Source organism: Excalfactoria chinensis, chromosome 19 (genome assembly GCF_039878825.1).
Source record: "Excalfactoria chinensis isolate bCotChi1 chromosome 19, bCotChi1.hap2, whole genome shotgun sequence".
Lineage (NCBI taxonomy): Eukaryota > Metazoa > Chordata > Aves > Galliformes > Phasianidae > Excalfactoria > Excalfactoria chinensis.
In genome coordinates, this window is record NC_092843.1 from 6,824,181 (window position 1) to 6,838,368 (window position 14,188).

Genomic DNA, 14,188 nt, shown 5'->3' on the forward strand with positions numbered 1-14,188 from the left:
TCTCCATTACATTATCAGACAAACACACAATCAAACATTAAATGCCTGAAACAACACCTGAGAATGAAAAGTAACACTCTGTGTTATCAACAGTCTATTGAAATTTCAGCTGCAAAACCAGATGCATCCAAGTTGCCAAAGAAAAGCACCAAAAACACCACAAGTTGCCAGACAGAGCCTAAAAAATTTGCAAAATCATCTCTTGCCAATGAGAAGTTCTCAGAACTGTATGATACCAGAAATATTGCATCCCGTTCTATTTCAGGAACGCAAAATGAACATTCATGTCATCAAAGGTTCGTACAGCCACAGTGTAAATGTGCCTGAAATAAGCCAGCCGATGGCCTATGACAACAAACTACCGCTATCAAACAGGAAACAAAGCAAAGGGACCTCTGGCCAAAGAGCCTTCCTTCTGATAATCTGAAGCGCCGATGGTTCATGCTTATCTCGTTGGTGAGAAGAGCTCTGGTCATATTTCAGTGTACCCGTGATGGTTATGTAAAGAGGAAAGATTAAGACAGGAATGTGACAACACTGGCTTTTACAGTCTGGTAATTACATTAAGCCTGTCACAAATAAAATCCTTGCAAATTACTCCCACAGATCATGAACAAATTTTTGCTCTGTATCCTGTTTGTTAAATAGTTGCTTAAGGAAGAGATAAGAACAACTACTTCAAAGATAACGGGCAAAAAAATGTAACAGTACCTTCAAAACATCAGCATTAATAAATACACAATAGTGCACAGGTTCTTATATCTTGCACTAGATTGTTGCAGTGCAAGGATAGAAGAAAAGTAACAGATGCCTCGTACAGCTGGCACTTGATTACATCTGTGCTTATGCATCACGACATAAGTATCACCTCTTCACAGATTTGTTAGCAATGACTCACAATTTATAAAAGCTATGTAAAGTGTTTGCATACAGAGACAAATACACTGTACAAAACACACACTTCTTACATGAAGACTGGACAAGAGGGGTGGAACCAAAGCGAGGTCGTAATTTTCTGCTTCAGAAAAGTCTTTACAGTGCCTGCCTACAAACGGCAAATTCCCATGTAAACCTCACTGTAGAATTATAAAACACATCTGAAGACAAACAGTGTTTGGCTGCCATAGGTATCCCTGGAGCTTTTGTTCTCTCTTCACAGACGATGAGGCCAGAATCCTTAGAAAATGAGATCAAGGGAAGCATCTCCCTCCACCTCCTTTTGCACTATGTCTATATAACGTGAGATGTGCAGTGAGGCCCCTTTGGAACAGTAATAAGTTAGGAGATCACAACTAGTTTTATATAGCAACAAAATCACTAAGACAATAGGAACAGCCTTCATTAGGAGAAGTATACAGATGTACAGCACGTTGTACCGATTTCCTACCACCTGTACTCCTTTATAGAGAGACTGCAAATTTCTTCTGAAGAACAGTTCAACTACTATTGCTAATAAGTGTGTTAACAAAAAGAATTCAAGTGAATTTAAAACGTAGGAAAAGATGCCATTAAAATAAATTACCAATAGTGAGATCACATGAAAAGAACGCCTGCATTAATCCAACAAATAAAGAGAAAGCTGTCCTCTTTCAGGAACACATTAGCAGGACTCTAAGCCATATCTGTACCAAAAATAAACTCCCAAGGCATATCATAAGAACGTGTTCTAAAGATTCCTTAAGTCAAGCAGTAACTGTTAATTCAGTGGCTAGTCCATAATTTCCTTTAACAAAGGAAGAGGCAGCTCTCTGCAGACAATCACTGCTCCTTTACCCAGAGTCTCTTTTTGGTTACACGACTTCATGTGATAGAACAAGGGGAAAGAGTTTCTTTCCAGATGAACTTATCCTTGCCTAAGGTAGCAACCTGCAAAGTGCTGTGTGTTCCTCCCACCTGCTGGAACTGCACCACATTCATCTCCATCTTCTTCTAATTACACAAAGAATTACATTACATCCGCCTTGCTCTGCACTCTCACAAGGCAGCTCCTTACTGTATTTACACAGGACAAATATTACATGTATTAGCAGCAGGTTTCCTAGAGTAATGACCTCCATTTCTTTTTTATAGCCTTCATATTAGAATAAAAATTCTTTCTTGTTCTGTCATGTACTGATGAACATCAGTTCATCAGTTCCCAATGCACAAGACAATACTTCAGGTTGGTGGAGATGTGAAAACCACATCAGCATAATTATAACCTAACATATAGCCATAAAAAAAGCAGTTTTTGATTTAATCACTATTCCAGCTTTGATACTATCAGGTATTATCTGGCAAGTTATAACAACAACATTCAACCAATTCCTACTTGGATTTGATGGGGTTGAGTCATGCAACCGTACAAGTTACAACTCATATTATAGTTAGCACAAATTATTTATTGTTCTAAGTACAGTATATTTAGCAAGATACTTAGATCAGTAAATCTAACAGCACTCGCTAAGCCACCTTCAGACAGCAGGTCACAGGCTTCCAGTCAAAAGCAATTTGACTTTTGCCATGCAGTCATACCACAGTTACCACTGGTTTACATAAAATTATTAATTTAAACACACAGCAATTATTCTGTCAAGTTCTGTCTGTTATCTTTGAAGTTTTGTTTCACAGCAGAAGAGCTCCTTTTTCATCGCAGTGCTTCAAAATGAGGTCAGGTGAATGGTTTTATTATTCTATTGTGCAGAACCATTTGATTTCCAACAACATGACTTTTTACTGCTTCTAAAAATATAACCTCAGGTGAACATCAGCTGCTGCACTGTGTGTTCCCACACATGCTTTACACACTAATGTGGATGCCCAATTAGTCAGACTGTTTCCTTATACTGACATTCTCCTTGTGATGGTTTATTTGTTTCTACCTCCTCACAGCAGCAGGAAGAGCCCACCTGTGAGACAGCTCCAAGCTCCGACACAGCGGTGGCTGAGATCGCCCAGTAATCTCTGTGAGCTGTGGTCAGGCACTGGCACATCAGAGAGAAGGAAGGAAAGCAGAACAGAAGCTGGACATGCAGCACAGTCACTTAACTGTATACTGGAAGAAGCCCTTCCTGAATCTTTACACTGGGAATTTAAAGCACAAGATTAGGTTATGATCTTTTAGGAAAATTCTTAGCATGTTGACACCACAAAGGCAATTCTTTTTCTCCTGAACACCCCAATGGAGGTTTACTCCGATTAGCAGATTTCCAATCCTAGAAGGATCATCTTCTCTTTAGAGGCCAAGTACAAAATGTTTCAGAAGCTCTAAGAATTTATTTTTTAGTAAGCACCCTAACTTTGTCTTAAAAGACTCTGAGCAACAACAAGTGCTCCATCATTAAATGGGTTGTTCCAACATCTAGAAAAATCTATTTTTTATGAAATTACTCCTTCAAGACAGAATTTGTACACATTCTGCTTATAACCACCAGCTTTTATGTCTCTGTCAACAACATTAAAAAGCTCCTTGCACCCATTTATCTTTTCCATAAATCAGTAAGCATTCAAGGCAGGCCAGCTAATCTGCAATAAAATGGAAAAGATTTTAAGCCTTACGTTGCAAGTTTGTTTACCAGCCCTGACACATATTTGCAGCGCTTCTCTGAGCTCTCTGGTGCTGCAGCACAGTCATCTTCTTTCTCAAGGATGTACAACAGGATGGAACTCTACTTTGCAGGATTACTGATTCCCCACAGAGAGTAAATTCATTTTCTCTGTTTCTTGTTAATGCTTTTTTCGCCCTCTTTGTTTTGCTTTGTTTTTAATAAACCCGAGGAGGTATTATTTATTCCTCACAACTTCACTGCAGAAAAAAAAGTCTTGCTGAGACTTTCACCACGTAGTTCTCTAAACTTCCCTGGCTTTCTGCATCACAACTTTCTAAAACGAAAGCTCGAGAACTCAACTCTGTAAGTAATTTTCTTACTTGCATTCGCAGCACTTGAAATTCATTCAAAATCAGGAAAAGCAGGGTAGGATTTCTGAGAAAGTGACACTTCCCAAAAATGAGCGCGTCGCAGTGAAACACAAAGCAGCACAGACATTTTAAGTGTACCACAAATTGCAAAAAGCATGGAAGCACTTATTTTTAAATAAGAAAAACCTGTACCAATCCTAGACACATGTTACTAAATCCAATCCTTTAAATACAAATGAGGAAATTATTCGATATGGCACTAAAATATTTGTGTTAAATACAGAAAGATACAAACTTCTCTCTTACATCTTCCTCAAGTATTTTGATCAAATCCATCAGTCTAGAATAAAGTTTCCACCCTCCTCTCACCTCACCACTATTGTGGTCACACCGGAATACAGGAAGAATATTTTAAGTCACCAGTTGTGAAGAAAACGTTTTGTTTGAGGTGCAATACAAGTCCCACCTCAAGGGACAAGAAAATAAGATACCAAAAGAAAACCATACCGGTTGCCCGTGGGTGAATGAAAGAAAATGTAGCTTATGTGGCTGGGCCAAAAGAGACCACTAGATGAGATTTAGTACAGCCTTCAGTACAGACAATGTACAAGTAAACTACTCCTTTGCTGAACAAGGAAATAGCAAAAAGGGAAACCAGCGTACTTCAGGTCACATGCAACACTGCATCAGGACAGAAAGCTACATCCATTCTTCCACCAGTGCAATTCTTAAAGAACACAATTAGTAGACAAAACTTTTAACTAAAAGTCTGACATAATCAACATCATTCAAAGATTTAATGGCTACGGTCAAAACAAGCTTATTGTAAAGCAATTAAATTCCTGTCCTTATTTTTCACATCCAACCTCGTGAATACATTCCCACTGGCAACTGATTCTAAGATGTTCTACACTGGACTGTACACATCGTTCTTTTCAAGGGCACTCACACAATCTGTTAAGTTTTATCGATTTAATTAAGGAGGTATGGCAAAAGATACCTCACCTTAGCAAAAGCATTCACTTTTGGAAGAGATCTAAGGGCTATTAAAAAGAAAACAACCATGCCAGAGAATTGCTACATTGATTATATCTATTCTTTATACGGCTAATCAAAGTAATGAACCAACTTAATAGTTGGAATTCATTATTTTGAAGGGGTTGGGGAGGGAAGCTTTCTTTTTTTTATCTACAGATATTTCAGTCTGTTCTTTTCCAGAAGGTTAAAAGCATCAGGTTCTTCCATCAGATCCCTTTCTTCAAAAAATAATAATAATCCTATTTGCTGTTAGATTTTGAGCTGGCTTCTTTCCCACTGTTTTATCAGCATCCATCAATCCTCTAGAAGCTGCCATTTGCTGCTGGACACCCAGCCCCTGTGAAGCTTCTCTAATTACCACCCCAGAATCGGCTGTCAAGTGCCACTCCTAAGTGGCCAGGCCAGCACTCCCCTCCAGGAGATCAAGTGCATCCACTTACCACAACAACAGAGCACAGTGCACCAACTACACACACACACCACTAACAGCGTTTATCACAGCAGCACGAACATACAAAACCTCACCAAAACACGCAGCAAGTCCTCAGTTCTTCCTATCCCAATCAAAGCTTTTACGTGTCCACATGGAAGCTACTTAAGCTTTTTCTTTCCAGATGAAGAAGAAGTTAAAAGCAGACTGATGGCTGTAGGCAGATCTGCCACTCCATAAATAGGCTTCGTACAGTCATTTACAAAAAGTAAACTGATACAAAGATTAATTGTTCCTAACATTTTACATAATGTTGAAAGATCAAAACAAGCGTTATTACGTCTAAGATTTGTTTCAGGGGACAAAGAGCTGTATTTACCTCAACCAAAAAATATAAAATAGAGTCAAGCATTCATACATCATACAATACAGTAATGTTAGTTGAATAGCTATTACTCTGAACTCCGTGTGCAGGCATTTAAGGAATATCCATTCACGATGTCTTCTTGCACAGTGATTGAAAGCAGAGATACCAGGATACAACTACCAGCCTTTTCCTACAAGGACTCACACTGAGCCATGGGTGAAGGAAGCAATCTCAGTACATGGTTTGAGCAGCAGGGAGCTCTGAGCTGGTCTGGAGCAGGATACTGACAGGAGTCAGCCTCCACAGCAACATTCCCCTTGTTCCTAAGCTTACCACAGCTCTGTCAGAAGAAAAGATGCTATAAATGCTCGTCATGCAGGACAGCAAAATGGATTCCGTTACTGAGAGAGCTGACAGCTCTACGTTAGATAAGAAAGAAAAAATGTTCATGTCAACACATTAAAAAGTAAACCTACCAAAGGGCAATGCAGGTAGGCAATTCCCAACTAGCTGTGCACACTGCTGACACAAGGAGGTTACTGATACCACATATACCGTGTACCATGGTTCATAAGACAGGCAAAACCCATGACCAAATACAGAATGACAACTTCATTCCACTTGTGGGGTGGTGAGAGGGAAGAACCTGCAAAGACAGATTTCCTTGACAGTCACAGAACAGATTGAACTATTCAGGTCATGGATTGTTCCAGTTCTGTTCAACAACCATGATGCTCAGTTTTGTTCAAACCAACAGCTCAACCTTTGCTTCTGTCTGTAGCCTAGGCATCAGTCTGACTGTACAGCAATAAAAGAGGAAAATGTAAGGCCTGGTTTTATCAGCATGTTGGTATTATCAATACAGATACTCTGAGAACAGCACCCTTTGTTCAGGGAGAAAAGCAAAAGTGAACCCCTCAAAACACCAACGAGCCCGGCAAGCTCTACCTCACCCTTCAGTTTCAGCAGCAGATGCTCTTCCCACATTACCAACGTGCTTTACCAACAGCACACTTCTCCTGTCGCACCACTTGCCCATAACATTACTCATCCTCTTTGCTGGAAGAGGCTTTCTAGATGTATGTTTTTTTCAGTTTCAAAATGCATAAAGCTGCACAAAGCCAAACAACAGCCTACAACCTACCTTCATGTAGTGCAGCATGTTGCATTACATTGCTCCATTCCATGGCATGTGGCATGCCTGCCACTGAAGTGTAAAATATAGCACAAGCTGGCTTCTCAGCTGCGGCACGCTTTTGCAGAGAGACTGGAGTGTGACACACTTTCCACTTCAATGAGACATACCACATGTTACAAAATATAGCTGTCCCATCGCATTTTGAGTTAGTTAATACAGGGAGATAAGCAGCATCTCAAGAGATTTGTTTATCAAAAGGCTTATTTGACCATAGCTATCACTGAGGAAACGTACATCTGGAGCTCTGCTTCTCAGAGCAGGATCAGTTCTTCTGGTATATTTTGAACCAGATTTTGTTCTGCTGTGTAACCAGACAGTCCTTTTACACAACAGTGATGAATCTGCCCTGGCTATCCTTGATCGCTCTATGAGCACATGCTTAACTCAAAAAATTCCTGTGAATCTTGGAGAGCACGAGCAAAGATTAACTTCTGAGCCGAATGTAACTGCGTTTCTGCCATACCTCTATCAAAGATTAACATCTCTATGAACAGCTGATCAAGTTCAAATTCCAGTAGATGCATTTCCTCCAAAAATACCAAATGAAATACATTGAAGAGTGGTCTTGCCCTCCTTTTCCTCACTGTCAAACAAAGCAGAACTCACCACTGACACAGAGGTATGCAATCTGTGTTGCAATAAATGCCACATTTATTCAAGTTCACACAAGATGGACTAAAACCAAAAACATAGAAACTTCTTGCGTATCAAGAGACAGCCACATGCCACAGCTTAACAGAAAAAGATCAGATTTCTGAAAGCAGAACACAGTGAGCTGATGCTGAAATATCTCAGCTACAGCCAACTTTCACCAAGCAAGCGCTGATGCCAAACAGAGCACTTTGTAAGTGGAGCCACTCACAGCCCCAGCCAGCTTCAGATTTTATAGATTGAGAATGTGTGTAAAATTCCAAATCCGTGCCCAAGGTTTTTTTTTTTATTCCTTAGTCTGATTATTTACTGCGTTATTTTATTGGTGGTATCTTCTGATCAACAACCATGGGAAAGCTGGGGAAGAACTCTTTGGGAGGGTAGTGATAGGACAAGGGATAATGGCTTTAAACTAATAGAGAGGAGATTCAGATCAGATACAAAGAAGAAATTCCTCATTTCAAGGGTCTTGGCACTTCTGCCCAGAGCAGCTGTGAGTGCTCCAGCCCTGGAGGCGGCCAAGGCCAGGCTGGGCCCTGGGCCATCTGATCTCTGGGAGATAAAGCTCTTCAAACTGAACAGACAACACTGATTACAACTTCTACTGTTACTTTCTTAAGGCCTCAGATGTAACCTAGGATTAGTTATACTGACAAAATATTTTATGAATTTAAATCACAAATAATTTTTAAACCTGTGAGCAACCATCCACAAAGTACATTACAGCCCCTCCTCCAGGTGACACTGCGAATATATTACCTAGTCAGAATTGAAAGGGAAAAAAAAACAAAGGATTAAGCAGGATCTTGCCTTGAGAACAAGCCCTGTTGCTCTTTCACAAGGAAGGAACCTTTTAAATACCTATTCTGAATTTTTTAAGAAAAAAAAATAATAATAATCCCGTATTTTGCTTTATAAATTGTTTCTAAGTGTAACATTTTAAAGCTCCCATGTTCTGTTGAATGAATGGCTGTTGTTGCATTTCATAAACCAGATCAGAACGAATGAAAAAACCCAATCTGATCAGCTTTTTCTTTTTAACTACTAGCAATCGCTGTGTCTTAATGGTCTTTTTTCCTCACTTCAGATACATAAAAGAATCTAACCTGCATATGAATGTTACAACTCAAACTAATTTGACTTTTCATCTGTATACTAAATATTACTGAAGGAAAAAGATAAAAGAAAGAAACCACGAAGGACTGCAGAGAGCAGCTGCTGGAAGAGAGCAAGTGGCATTTATTAGGGGATGCAAAGTTCAACCACTGTCAAGTTGTAGTGAATTAGTCAAGAGGCAGCAGTTGTGTATCAACGTAGATAGGGGCTGCAGTGCAGGTTGTAATTAGCTGCTCACGCTACGAGCGTGAAGGGAGCCATTATACAGGAAAAAACATATTAAGCAGCATCTTTGAATCGACTTGGGATCTCCACCGTAGTGTTGGTATGTTCAGAAAAAGGAAAAACAAATCATCCCAGAATTTCTAACACCTCTGCAATGCACTTTAAATCCTTCTTGCAGAATATAACAGAAATCACTGCAGAATGTACAAGAAAAGAAAATACAACCCTGAACTGTTCTCTGGGCCCGTGTCACTTTGATTTATAACAGTTATTTCTAAGACAGACAAAAACACACAGATGCAAACAATTACTCTATTTTTGTAGGCAACAAGTGAGGTGGGTGGTAACTGAGAAATTTTGAAAAATCCTGTCACAATATTCCATTTTTTCTTAAGTAACCCTCATCACACAACAAACGCTCGCCACATCAGAGACTTTCCAGGGCCTGAAGGGCCGCTTTGATTCCAGACCGCTGCAGGCATTAGCGGGGACGTAATTAGGGTAAAAAGTTCAACCACAGTTCCATGTCTAGAGTGCTGCCAGAAATAAATTTCCTCTCATTCACTGGTTTCTACTGTACCCTCCCTGAGAAACATATTGAAAACACATTTATCTTTGTAGAGTTTGTTCCTCTTCTAATTAACTTTATAGCGTTTACAGTATTTAATAATTTAAAGTGGAATTTAAAGTGGCCCTGGAAGCAGCAGCTCTCCTGTAATGGCGCTGTGCATTATCTTTTCCCTGTAGTGCTTCTTTTGACAAGTTACTCGGGGAAGGTACGTGCTCCAGCTGGTTTTATCTGGCCGTGCATTTAGCAGAAGGCTACTTCCTTCCCTCCATCTCCTCCCCGTATCATTACACGCACGGGGGGTTGGAGCAGCCGTAAAATGAAACTATGCCTCAGCTCGGAAATCTGCTCTCCCGAACCTCCGCACTATCCCAGAGATCACTTAGGAAAGGTTTATCTTTTTACAGCTTAATAAATCAAAGCTTTAAAAGGTCACCACTACCCCCAGTTCTCACCAACTGGTCAAAGCTTGACCCCAAATACTCATTTTCTTCCTTCCAGTTTTGATCCAAGATTAGCAGTTTATTGTAGTTCAAAGGTTATTTCTTTCTCTAGTTCAGACAAACTCTCGGTATATCAGAAGAATACCAGATCTTGCTCGCCCTCAGCACTTACTGACAGAAACGTTACCTTCTGCCATTAAAGCATTTCAGTTTGTGAGAAAATCTGCAGAGATCCCAGTAACTGCTAGTTAAACATTACAGAAATATCTGAAGCACTTTGATATAATTATAGAAAGAAGTTATGGGAAAAAAAATAAATCTCTGGGACACGAAGAGCTCTTTTTAAGTAAAGAACATTGCTGTCTTTATCACATAACAATGATCAAATCCAGCGTCGGTAGAAGGAATTCAAGCTGCTTTACGCAGAGCTTGTATCTCTCAGGATGTTGAAAGCTACCACACGAACTGTTAAAAATACACAGATTTGTCCTACTAACCTCCTCTCCTAACCAGAGATAATGGCCTTCATCCTTAGAACGGAAGGAAGTTTTTGCAAGGCAGTTGGTGGGATGGCACACTTTGCATTTAATGATGCTTTATAGCTTTCCATGAGTATGAGGAGCCTCTGGGACTCACTCCCTCAAAGTAACAGAAAGCAGAGGGGGAGTTTGAGCCAACCTAAAAGGTTCTGCTGTGCTCTTTAGAACCAGATCCCAACCTCCAGAAAAAGCAATTCCTACACTAACAGTGATCAGGGAGGAATTTTTGCTGTTGTTTCAACAAGAAAACAAATTTGAAAAATTACAAAGCAATGCAAACCTACGTTTTCCAGTAATTCTGCTTTATTTTGAAGGGGGATACACTACAGAGATACACTACAAGGCACTAAAAGAGACAAATATCCTTCAAAAGGCTGAAAATAAAAGTAAAACCTTCATTTAAAGGTTGCTCTCTAGAAATGTAAGCCTATACATCCTTGACGGTGTTCAAACAAAACATTTTGCAAAGTCCTCAGCAGTAGACCAAAACTATTTAACAAACTTCATGGTTCTTTGTCATGCGGTCCAATACAACCGTAAACCACAACCATCTGCCCAATCCAACTGTGTGCGATTTCCTGATCGTGAGGGAATACACCCTTCACACATTCAATGGCATGATTCAGTCATGGCATAACCTGGCGAGCTCTCAGCACAACCACCACATTTGCAGTGGTAATCTGGTAAAAAATTTTCCAGGGAGAGCTACTCTGAGGAATGTGAGAAGTGGGAACAAGAACTTCATTCATCATTGCCCATTTCCTTCTCTTGGGTGATCCTTCCAGAAAGCTTCACCCTTTGTGTCTGACAAATCAATTCGCAGCTAGCTAATTTTAAACACTGAAAGCCACAGACACTTCAAACTGGATGCCGGCTTTCAGCATTAACGGGTTAGTGCTCCAGAAAAGGAACTGGGCTGTGATTTTAAAACATGAAGTTGAGAAAACATTAATGCTTTAATTGCATCATTTCTAATCTTACCCATGTAAAGTTGCTTTCTCCCTAAACTTTAACGCTCCCATAAAATGTTCCCAAGGTAAATGTGCGTTAAGGTTAGGAGGTTTTAATCTACAGTAGCCACATCAATAAAGTACGTTTCCTGAAAACCTGCTGCCAATTGATTTGCCTTGTAAACTGATCAGCAGGGCAAAAAAAAAAAATGCTGGCTACCCAAAGTTACACACTTTGTTTGCTCAGACCTACTCCTCCTTCTTTGACGTGCCCTTATTTCCTTTCCCCTCCCATGATTAAAAAAGATTATCTCTTGCTTCTCATGCCCTTAAATGACCTTCATCCAATTCTTCATGTCATTCAAAATTTTCTCTCACTCAAAGCCATTAAATTAGTATGTCTTTCTACAAACATGTACTAAAAGCCTAGCATGTGTTATACAGGCTGGCTGATTTCAGTCAGGTTACTGAAGTCTTCCACTCTCCATAAGCATAAGGTTAGGAAGTCTATTGATCTGCTGGTTAGGCCTCGACCGGCCTTGATCCTATCAGCAAGAACAAAATAAGCATGGCTGGACTAAGACAAAATTTATGCAGATGTTCCTTCCTTTTTGGTTTTCCCTTAATTTGCAAATCTTGTAATCTAAGACTGAAGTTGACTGAACCAACATCTAAACCAGCATACCGCACTGGCCAAAAAACACAATCTGTTTCCCATTTATGTGTCAAGGCTGCATCCTTCTGGGGGGTTGAGAAAATTCATTTCAAAAAGATTATATAGTGAAATCATGCTGGACATTTCAGTCATTTTACTAGATGGAAAATCTGACTTCTAAAATACAAAAACGTACGCACTGAAAGCTAGTCAGAAACTTAGATATGAGGCAAAAGAATAGAAAACACAGAATTTTACTTCCCTGATAGAATATCTGTCATCAGGAATACGAAGATTGAGATTAGTGGCACAACTACAGCACTCGGACAAAAAGCAGGTGCCAGAAATTAATTTCAGTGTAGCAGCTATTCTTCAGTTTAGCATCATAAACAGCTTTATCAGTTCAGTTCAAAGAAATTTATAACAGAAAAGATGCATTTCACAGTGTTTTTACTCTCTTTTTTCTTCCTGCATTCCCAAATAATTTAAGCCCTTCCACACATAACACAAGGCTCTGCAGGGGATGTTAACAAATTACCACTTCACTGCAAGAGCTGAGAGGTCTGCTAAGGTCTGTTCAATTCCGAAATGTAGCAGGCCAGAAGTCTAATAAGTCACCAAAGGGATCTTCCATTGTGTGACAGCAAAAAAAAAAGTCAAGATTGAAAAATAAGTTTGCTGACTTTAGGCAAAGATTGTTTTGCATAAAATTTATGTACCCACCTCTACTTCATCACAAAGGAAAGTAGTCCCAGCATTGTATCTCGAATAGCATTATTCATTACGTCCCTTTTCAATAAAGTATATGGTACATAAGAGAAAGTAGTGAAGTTATTTAACACTGGTGATGTTTTTGAAGCTATTATTAATTACAACTTGAAAATTCTTTGTATTTCAGACTGATTAACGTTCACCATTAAAAAATACCTTTTTATCCTATTTTCCTCATAGTAGTTAAGCTACTTTACAGCTAAAGGAAAAGAGAAGAATTTCCTGACAGCAACCACTAATGCAGAGTAGTGGTCAGAACCAGGAAATCCCAGCTCCTAACTCAAACGTGTCAGTAGCTCATTGATATAGCCCTAAAAGATAAAATACTATTAAATGCCATTATGAAAAGATAGTTTATATCTAGATCCACTGCACTACGTCCTATTAAATTCATATTACTTTAATGGTTTAACATCTTAAACACTTGAAACTTCCTGATGTAATTTTAATAGATGCAGATCTTTAAATTTCTCATAACATTTAATGCATTTTAATAGATGCACATGATGCTCTAAAATCACAAAAGATGTCAATTCTTTTAAGTATGATTGCTCATCTGTCACATAGTACTGCATATACATACATTTAATTGCTCTTCAAAACACACGGTTTCTTAAGGCAGAAACGTACAGAAATTGCTCAACTGCAATTAGTTTATAATCTCCTAAGATTTTATCCTAAGTCAGGTGTTAAACACATTTAGTCTTCAACATTCATCCATAAAATTAACAATTCCAAAACACTTCCTAAAAGAGCTACAAAAAACATACTCTGTATAAATGACTGCCACAGAAAAGACAATTTAGATGGTATTGACAGTATCTCAGGTGAAATCCAGAGGGAAATGAGCCAGAGGACTCTGGGAAATAGGACAGGTGATATTTTCCTTGCCTAAAGAAAAATGACAATCTGGTGTCCAGGACAGGACTCTCCACACCAAAACAGGGGCTGTGCTTATTGAAATGTATTTGTTTGTTTTTTTTAAGTACATTTTGTAGAGACACTGACTCACTGCTATAGTTATGTCCAATCTCATTCACCTTACAGCAAGGACAATGTGGTTTAAATGCATCAGCGTGAAAGATTTTGCATTGCAACACTTGGTTATAAGCACTTTTATGTAGAAAAGTTATTCACAAGACTACAGACAGTTCAGGGGACAAAAAGGCACCATGAACAGTGTTGTTCATAGAAACTGCATCTCTGTAACCCACATGGGTAATACTAATACTCTAGCCAAAAAGAGTGAGAAGACACAGGGAAGTGTCCTTGGGAAATGTAGAGACCTGACTGTCATCCTTCACACCAAGAGTGATTAAATTCTTTACTGAAAAAAAAG

At 39.2% G+C, this 14,188-nt stretch overlaps 1 protein-coding gene across 9 annotated transcripts in view; it reads right to left on the reverse strand.

Moving 5' to 3' along the window:
* BCAS3 (BCAS3 microtubule associated cell migration factor) overlaps positions 1-14,188 on the reverse strand; it is a 301,481-nt gene that overhangs the window by 264,027 nt on the left and 23,266 nt on the right. The window lies entirely within an intron of this gene.